The sequence below is a fragment of the Solanum dulcamara genome, chromosome 1, assembly GCF_947179165.1.
Source record: "Solanum dulcamara chromosome 1, daSolDulc1.2, whole genome shotgun sequence".
NCBI classification, from domain to species: Eukaryota; Viridiplantae; Streptophyta; class Magnoliopsida; order Solanales; family Solanaceae; genus Solanum; species Solanum dulcamara.
The window spans coordinates 20,759,448-20,768,211 of record NC_077237.1 but is presented as its reverse complement, the minus strand read 5'-3'; the positions used below and the strand labels follow the sequence as shown (position 1 = coordinate 20,768,211).

The 8,764-nt window shown below is 34.3% G+C and overlaps 1 pseudogene; it reads right to left on the bottom strand.

Moving 5' to 3' along the window:
- Positions 1-397: 397 nt before the first annotated feature.
- LOC129892149 (uncharacterized) lies at positions 398-1,135 on the bottom strand (annotated as a pseudogene).
- Positions 1,136-8,764: the final 7,629 nt, after the last annotated feature.

The window sequence follows — 8,764 nt, the reverse complement described above, 5'->3', positions numbered from 1 at the left end:
TCATTTTTCACCTACACAATCTTTTGACGCTCCCACGTTCTTCCTTTGAATCTCCAATAATATTTTCACTATTATTATTGAGAGAAACAAATACCTTGGGACATTAGGCCATAACCAACATCGATCATTAAAAATTTTGGACAACAAATTATATAGAAGCTAGGCCTACTATTTAAAACTTTTTTCTCTGTTGAGTTAGAAAGAAAATATATGACAATGTTGAGCTTAGGCATATGATTTCAAGTAGAATTGGAAATAATTAGAGACTCTACTTTTACATCCATTGGCTGTTGAGTTATCCTTATGCAAAGTTGCTATACATAAACCGATAAGCATGAATTCTCCTTTTATTCCTTCTTTACTATTTCCATTTTAGCTTTTTAGTGTTTTGACATTGTTATTTCTTAGTAGGGAAGTAAACCTGAAGATGAATGCTTCCATAGAAATTACATCCAGCGAACAACACCTTACCACCACCTGTCAGACCACTAAGCATCAACTGCAGCTCCTACTTCAAAAGAATAGTGAGAATAAGCCCCCAGAGGCTGAGGCCAAACTGTGAGGCATCCTGTGCATCTCATGCCCAGTTTATCAGAGCCTGCAACTCTATAGAAATTAATCCATTCCTATAAATCAAGCAATGGTAGTGAGGAAACAGGATGAATCAAGAACAAACAAGTCAATATATGTAAGTAGATCATAAGTTATAGTATATAAACATAAGTTATAGTGCAGTGGTTAAGGTACCTTGAGCTTTTGAGGACCATCGCAACCCTGGATGTCATCACATTGAACTCTCAGTTGTTTTTTTGATACCTAGAAGACCTTACACCTAAACCAGCAACCTCTCATGCCATTATTGTTGTAAAGAACCTCTAATTTGTCACCAACTTCAAAAGACAGCATATATTGAGGCACAACAAAGCTTACTTCCAATCGGTCCTATGCTTAGAAATTTTATTTTTAATTTCAGATAAGTTGGTCGTTTGTATTTTGCTATCTGGTTACGAAGAATTGACTTTCTGATACAATAATAGCCACTCTCACCGATAGTTCTACTCCCACTAGGCCCTTGCAATGAAGGATTTTCTCGGATTATATTTTCAGAGACCTCATCAAATATGTGACCAGTCATTAAAGCACTTCTTCTCTTTTCGCTTCTTTGGGTAGCTACAAGAGAAGGAAATTCAAATTTAATATAATGTAAAGTAAATTTAAGTTGAGATAAATATAATTTATAACATTCTTTCCACAACGATCCAATTGTGTACAACTAAACAAGGATGTCTAAGGACTGTAATTCCATAAGCCGACAAGCTACTATGGGGTAGATCATATATTAGGTGTAATCTTAATCTTTATAACTACATAAGTTTTAAAAGTTCTAAATGTGCCTATAACCATCAACAAGAACAAAGAATTCAGTGATGAAATATGCAACAATATTATAACATTTACTAAGTACATCAAACCAAAGACTAGTATAAATGATCCAGAGCTATAATTTGAGGACTTAATTCAAAAACGTTCAGCCGCATGGCCTACAATTCTTTAATGACAATCTACTCTAAAATAGGCTAGTAATTGGGATCTACATGAATAAAAATAAAGAACACAAAACAAAGGAAGTTGAAAATGCATCAATATTAATAAGGATACCAAATATGGATGATATTAAGGATCACATATAAATGCATAAGGGAAAATGAAAAGGGGAAGAAAAATATATAAAGAAGATCCAAACTGCATACTACAAATTCAACATAATAGATTCTTGCAACATTGAGACATCAAATAAAATAAAAGATAAAGGAGTAAGAAGCAAGGGGTAGACTCGTAATGATCAACTAGGTCTATTAAAGATTCGACCCTATTTAGAAATTCAACAAATTACAACCAGACAGAAGCAAGATCATAATGAGACATTTTTGACCTCATTATTATTACATTTTTTATAAGGATGACTTCATTATTTATTGAATGGTATATAAAACATCCTATTTCAACAAAAACAATAATATACCCAATGTAATCCCACGCCTCCCTTAACTCTACCTCGTTGAGATAGAGAGTCTGCTTTCAATATACCCTCAGCTCCCTTGCCCCCATTACCTAGCTTAAGGGCCAATTTACCTTTTATTTCTCCAAGAAAGTGTTTCCCTCTAAGATTATTTCCTTGTATTTAACCCCATCTCCATTCAGGATAGAAGTTGAAAAGAGGTGAGACTGCATCTTTGCACGTTAGAGCAAGGATGCCTCAATTTTTATATTAAACCCACACAGAAGACTTACAAATGATATCAACACTAACAAAGAAGAATAGCATAAACATTATATATTATTCATCGGGTAACTCGCCTATCTATGAGCAAAAACTGATTAAATAAAAGGCCAAAAACAGTAAATAACCTTTCCCTTTTCTGTCAAAGAGCTAAAATTTAATATATCAGGAAAAAAAAGCTTACATTCTAGTGTTCTATTACATAAAGAAAATGATGACATGGATGTAGAGGAAACTTTTACCACAATATTTCTTTTTAAATCATTATATGCAAACTCTTACCAGATATGACTCTCTCTCTCTTCTTTTACCTTGCTAATAGCTTGATCTATCCGCAAATGCTATTAAAACCGACAATAGAAACATATGCAAATGAAATCCTCCTAAGTTTTGTTGAGGACTTGGTCGAACAAACAAAAATGGATGTAACTAAGAACATTAGACAGAAAGAAGAGATTTTTCCAACGATTAGCTCCTGATGACCATATAAATAATTATAAACCAACATCAAACCATAACTCCAAATGAAACACAAACATAATTTTGCTTAATCCAATGATAAACTAACCTTGATTCAAGAAAACTCTCAATACATATCAGTTACGAAGAACAAATCTTTTTTCAAGAATTACCAACCAAGGACAAATAAAGCCCAAACCCCCATGAAAAAATAAAATGGGATTTGCTTCTTTTCAAAGATTAACCATGTATAAGAACAAAAATTGTTCCAACTAAATACTTGTAATAATTCTACCACTTCTACTAGGAGTCGCCTTTTTAGTTCTAGCTGAATGTAAAGTAATGGATTTTGTGCAACGTCGGGATTTCACCCCTACACACGAAATTCCACTCTCTTCTATCTCACTTAAGTGAATTGGTTTTGAGAGCATTCCGCCAGTTTTTAGTGGCTTTCACTTTCTTACAATATTGAACCAACGTTGAGAAGAAATCAAGTGATCACATTTACAACAAATAGCTTAAGGTGAAGCAAAAAAGTACCTGGGTTTTTAGGAAAACAAGCTAAGCACGTGATTAGTACCAACTCACCTCAAAAATAGCAGCTTTTGTTGCTTTATCGAAAATAGAGATTGAGGAAAAAGCCAAAGATGCTGAGTTGGGTTTTTAGATCTACATGAGGTGACAGTTAGGGAAAATGTTAGATTAAAGGGTTAAAGAACAATATTATGACACATTTACCAAGTATATCAACCACAAGGTTAGTGTAATTAATCTCGAGATATATTTGGAGGATTTAATCAAAAATGTTTAGCTGCTTGGCCTAAATATCTTTAAAGAAAATATACTCTAAAATCGGCTAGTAACTAATTGGGTTCTACATGAACATGTGTCAATTAAAATCAAAGCATATAGAGGAAGTTGAAAAATACATCAAAATTAACAATATTATGAAATATGAATGATATTAAGGATCACATGCAGATCCATAAGGGGGAAATGAAAAAGGGGAAGAAAAAGATAAAAAGAAGATCCAAAATGCATACTGCACATTCAACACAATAGATCTTTGTAGCATCGAGACATAAAATAAAAACAAAAGAGCAAGGTTAATAGTTCAAGTGTAATTCCAAAATGGTGTAACAAGCAAAGGGCAGACTAGCTCGAACTGATTAATTAGGTCTATTAAAGATTAAAATGCAATAGATCACAGTCGGACAACAACAAGATGATTATCAGGCATTTTATTACCTCATTATTATTACCTCCTTGATAAGCATGAATTCATTATTCGTTGAGTGCTACATTAAACACCCCATTGCAACAACAACAACATACCCATTTTAATTCCACACCGCCTTTAACTCTACCTCGTAGAGATAGAGAGAATATTTTTGATTGACCCTCTACTCCCTCGCCCCCACCATGCAACTTAAGTTCCATTAGTTAAGTCAGAATCCAATCTCAAAACTCCTGCGGACAAAATCATTGATGTAGAAGTACTATCTATTCTCTTGTGGCAGGATTTCATAGCAAAAGGTTGGGTGTATCCAAATCTAGAATATTATCACAAACCGTGATAATAGCAAAGCCATTGCAAAAATATTTGATTGTTCTATACTCTAGTTTATAATTTGAGGTGAATCAAGTTTTTGTACATCCTCAACCAGTTGAACCGACAAAAAAGGACTAGAAAGGATTGAAAAAAATATAAAATCCTTGTGTCACTTCTGGCAAATAAGAAATTTTGGGAATTTTTGTTATTCTTGGCATATTTGAGATGCTTCATCTTAAATTAATTAAGGCAAATAGATCAATGTTATTCAAAATTTGTAACATATTTGAAAAAAAGAAGAGACCGCACATGTAACCTCTAGAGTATATCATCAAGTATTTCCTCTGGGAAGTGAACTACCATGACTTACATAGGAAAATAAAGAGTGATCATAATACTCTTTTGCTCTTGAATCTTTCCTTTTTTATTTTTACAACAACTCAAACAATTAATTAATTTTACTTCTACAAATTTATGAGAGAGAACAAATTTAGAATGTCACAATCTCTAACTTTGATCTTTTGACAGCCTGATCTGAGGTCTATCCTATAGAAGAAACTGGCACCCTAATGATTGAACAACTCATCATGGGATACTTATACTTGACTGTGACTTTGTTCAACTGATGAAAATTAATGCACATTCTGAGAGAACCATCTATCGTACGCATGAAGAGAACTGAAGCATCCTATAAAGAGATACTGGATCGGATAAAACCTTTATCTTGAAGGTCCTTTAATTGATCTTTCAATGCCTTAAGCTCATCTAGATCCATTCTATAAGAAGGGATAGAGATAGGCTGGGCATCTAGAATTAGGTCTATGCAAAAGTCAAATTTTCTTTCGGGAGGGACTCTAAGAAGATCTTTGAGAAACACTTCTAGAAACTCATGTACGACTCGAATAGATTGAAGAGTTGGGATTTCGGCAATAGAATCCTTAAGTAGAACTAGATAATAGATACAACCCTTGAAAATCATCTTTTTGAACTTAAAGTAAGAATCAAACCTACATATAGGATCTGAGGTACTACTCTTCCCTTCAATGAATGACTCATTTTGGAATTGAAATTTAACGAATTTGGTTCTATAGTCGACTAAATCATAATAAGAGTATAATCAGTCCATACCAAGAAAGATCAACTGAGACAATTTTCTAAAAAACTGAGATCGAGCAATTTTTATATTCCCACTTAGCTAAGACTGGGAAAGGCTCTAACAAGATTTTTGGACTGACATTAAAATTCATAGTAATGTAAGGAGTCACGAAGGAAAATGTTCTTCTTAGATCTAATAATGCATAAAGATCAAGATGGAAGGCTCGTAAAATAGCAGTGACCACATCAGGGGAATCTTCCTAGTCTTGTGAGTCTAAAGAGCATAAAATATGCCTTGACATTGTTCATCCCCAACACTAGATGAGGTACCCTACTAAAAGTGTTGAAGCACTAGGATGAGTCTACTGGCGATCATCCTTACACTTACTTTGAGCAGATGGGCAATCCCTTAATTTGTGACCAGTCTTACCACATCCAAAGCAACTACCAATACCCGCCATACACTTTCGCGGGTGGTTCTTACAACACTTCTGACAAGTAGGAAAAGTGCACCTACTAGAAATATTACAATAAGACTTAGAGTATATAAAGAACTGTAGCAGAAGCAGAATATGGGGCGAGGCCTCAATATTTCTGTCGAAATGGAGAACGACTACTACCTACTAACGTTTGAGGAGATTAGTTCACATTATCAGTCTGAGCCCTCTTGTTATCCAGAGCACTCTCCTTTAGATTTTCCTCCTCTATCTTTTGAGCATGATTCATTAAATAGGAGATATCCATCTTCTTGATCAACATGAAAGTTCTACACTTATTCACTAGCATCTCAGAAACACTGGAGACAAATTTACTCATGTGAGCCTTAGAGTCAGCCATCATAGTTAGGGTATACTTTGAATGTTCGGTGAACTTCAAAGACCACTCCTTCACATTCATGTTCCCTTATTTGAAATTGATGAACTCTTGAACATTTTCTTCCCACAACCCAAGCGGAAAGAACCTATCTAGAAAAGTACCCTCCAACTTATCCCAATCAATGGGGCTGCATCATCAGCCCTTTTATCTTTCCATTGCTTGTACCATATCTTAGCTACTCCGTTCTAATGATAAGTGGCTAAATAAGAACTCTCAAATGGTGTGAATCCCATGATCTTAGTAATATTCTTGATACCCTCAATGAACTCTTGTAGATCCTCATCCACTTTCGAATAGTGAAATTTTGAAGGGTTCACCTGAGTAAAGTTCTAGACTTTAGAAGCAGCTGTGTTAACATTTGGGTTGGCTATGGCTACAACCTAATGATTGTATTGAGCAATCATAGATTGGGCTAAAACTTAGAAGGCAGTCCTAAAATTGGGATAAGAGACCCGTTTAGCCAAAGGGTCTACTGGAGCTAGTGGTACTTCATGCTCTTCATTTTAATTCCTTCTAACATAGGTTCTTCTTTGAGGCATTATGTTGCAAACATGTAGAGCATGAGTTAGAAGGAAACTATATCGAGTTGTACCCTATCGAATGAATGAGAGTACGTAACAAGAAGATTATTTCCTAAAATATTTCATGGCCTCCTATTGATAGATGTGGTGCACTTTACATTCATAAATAAGACTCTACTAAACTCTGCTTTCAAACACCCTAAGAAACTTGAACCGGATGCTCTGATACTAATTTTGTCATGATCTGAGTCTACCCCTAGACACAACATAGTGCTTAGAGATGAAAATTCTCCAAGCTAACTTCATGGCATGGCATGTCACTAAGATTCACAAATCAACATAAGAGATAACTGAAAGTGCAGAAGACATCATAGAATAGTCTAATAAAAGTCTAACATATTGAAAGACAATATCTGAAGACACATGTGGAATCTAACTATTTGTTTGAAAGAAACAACAGTAGAAGTAATATAAGACAATCTTTGAAAAATGAGGACTCACAAAAGTGGCTCAAGTGCTGATCAGATATTTATAATACCCGCGGGCGTGATGTAGAACATCAAAACCTATATTATAAAATAATATAGGAAGAAAGTATGTGGTCAGTACAATCATGTGAGCTACAACATAGAGTATGGTGGGAGGTACCATTAACAGAAATATAACCATGTGAGCTATAAAAAGGAGTATGGTGTATTGCCACACCAAAAAGGCCCTATATATTTGCCAAGGTATAAATACATGAGTAAATATGGATTCATAAAGCTAATGTCTAATCAAGACAAATCATATGGTGGTACGTAGTTTTGGGAAGTAGGGATTCTACCAAAGGACCATGGATTCTTACTAGAATCTTCATCCTTAAGTCCACTCGATGCTAAGTAATACTCCCATGGAAATCATGCATAAACTAAAATAGTAATAATATGAAAATACTGTAATTCGGATAAACTAATAATACTGAGTATCTCCTGAATAATGATTTCAAACCTGATAATAACTGAAGATACTTTATCTAAAAGAATCATAAATCATGATAAATGATATATACTAAAAGAAACTTTATCTAAAAGCACCTAAAATCATGCAATTTTGATAATTTGAGACATGCACTTGAAATTACATAATTCTAGTTCATGAAAATACTTGTATGCTATGGGTTCTTGAAATTACCATTGAAAACCTATAATTATAATTGAAATCATTCAATTAGAGATTATAATTGAAGAGTGACTGAAAATCAACAACAAACCTAGGTTTGGAGAATCATAGAACTTGAGAATTAAAGTTTTCTTTGGGATTAAATAGGTGAAAGAAAAATCCATTAATGAAATCCCACATACCTGAAATGAACAATCTAAGATTGAATCCTTCAATGGAGACTTGAATCTTGAAACCCTAGTTCTTGCCTTGAGAGGAAGCTTGAAAGAGAATAAACTTAATTTGTGTGAGTTATGAGAGAATGAGAGACTTAGGCTGATAGAAATCCCTTAATCCCACTTTGAATAACCCAAAATGACATAGTATATGGATTAAATGAATGGAAAAAGACTAAAAACCCTGATTAAAATCTGCTAAAGGTCTTCTACAGATGACCTCTATGGACCATGAAACTGTATGCTGACCGTGAAAGGGTCCGTAGAAATCAGAGAAGAATTATCTGAATTTCTGAAGTTCACCTCTACGGACCCTTCTAAAGTTTGTAGAAATTAGTACACCTCATAAGTATCCTTAAAAGGTAAAGTTGCCCAAGTTATGAAGTCTCTTTGTACGAACTGATCTACGGACAATAAAATATTCTACGACCCGTACTGATTTTCTGTGAAAGTTGGGGAAATTCTGAGTTTCTCTAGGATTTCAAGACTTTGGTTCACGAGGGTTTTTAACAGCCCGTAAAACCTTTTAAGACCCATGAAACTTATTCTTTCTATTCAAGTCCCAAATCCAACTTTCTAAAGTCTGGTCTATGACCAAGTTAAT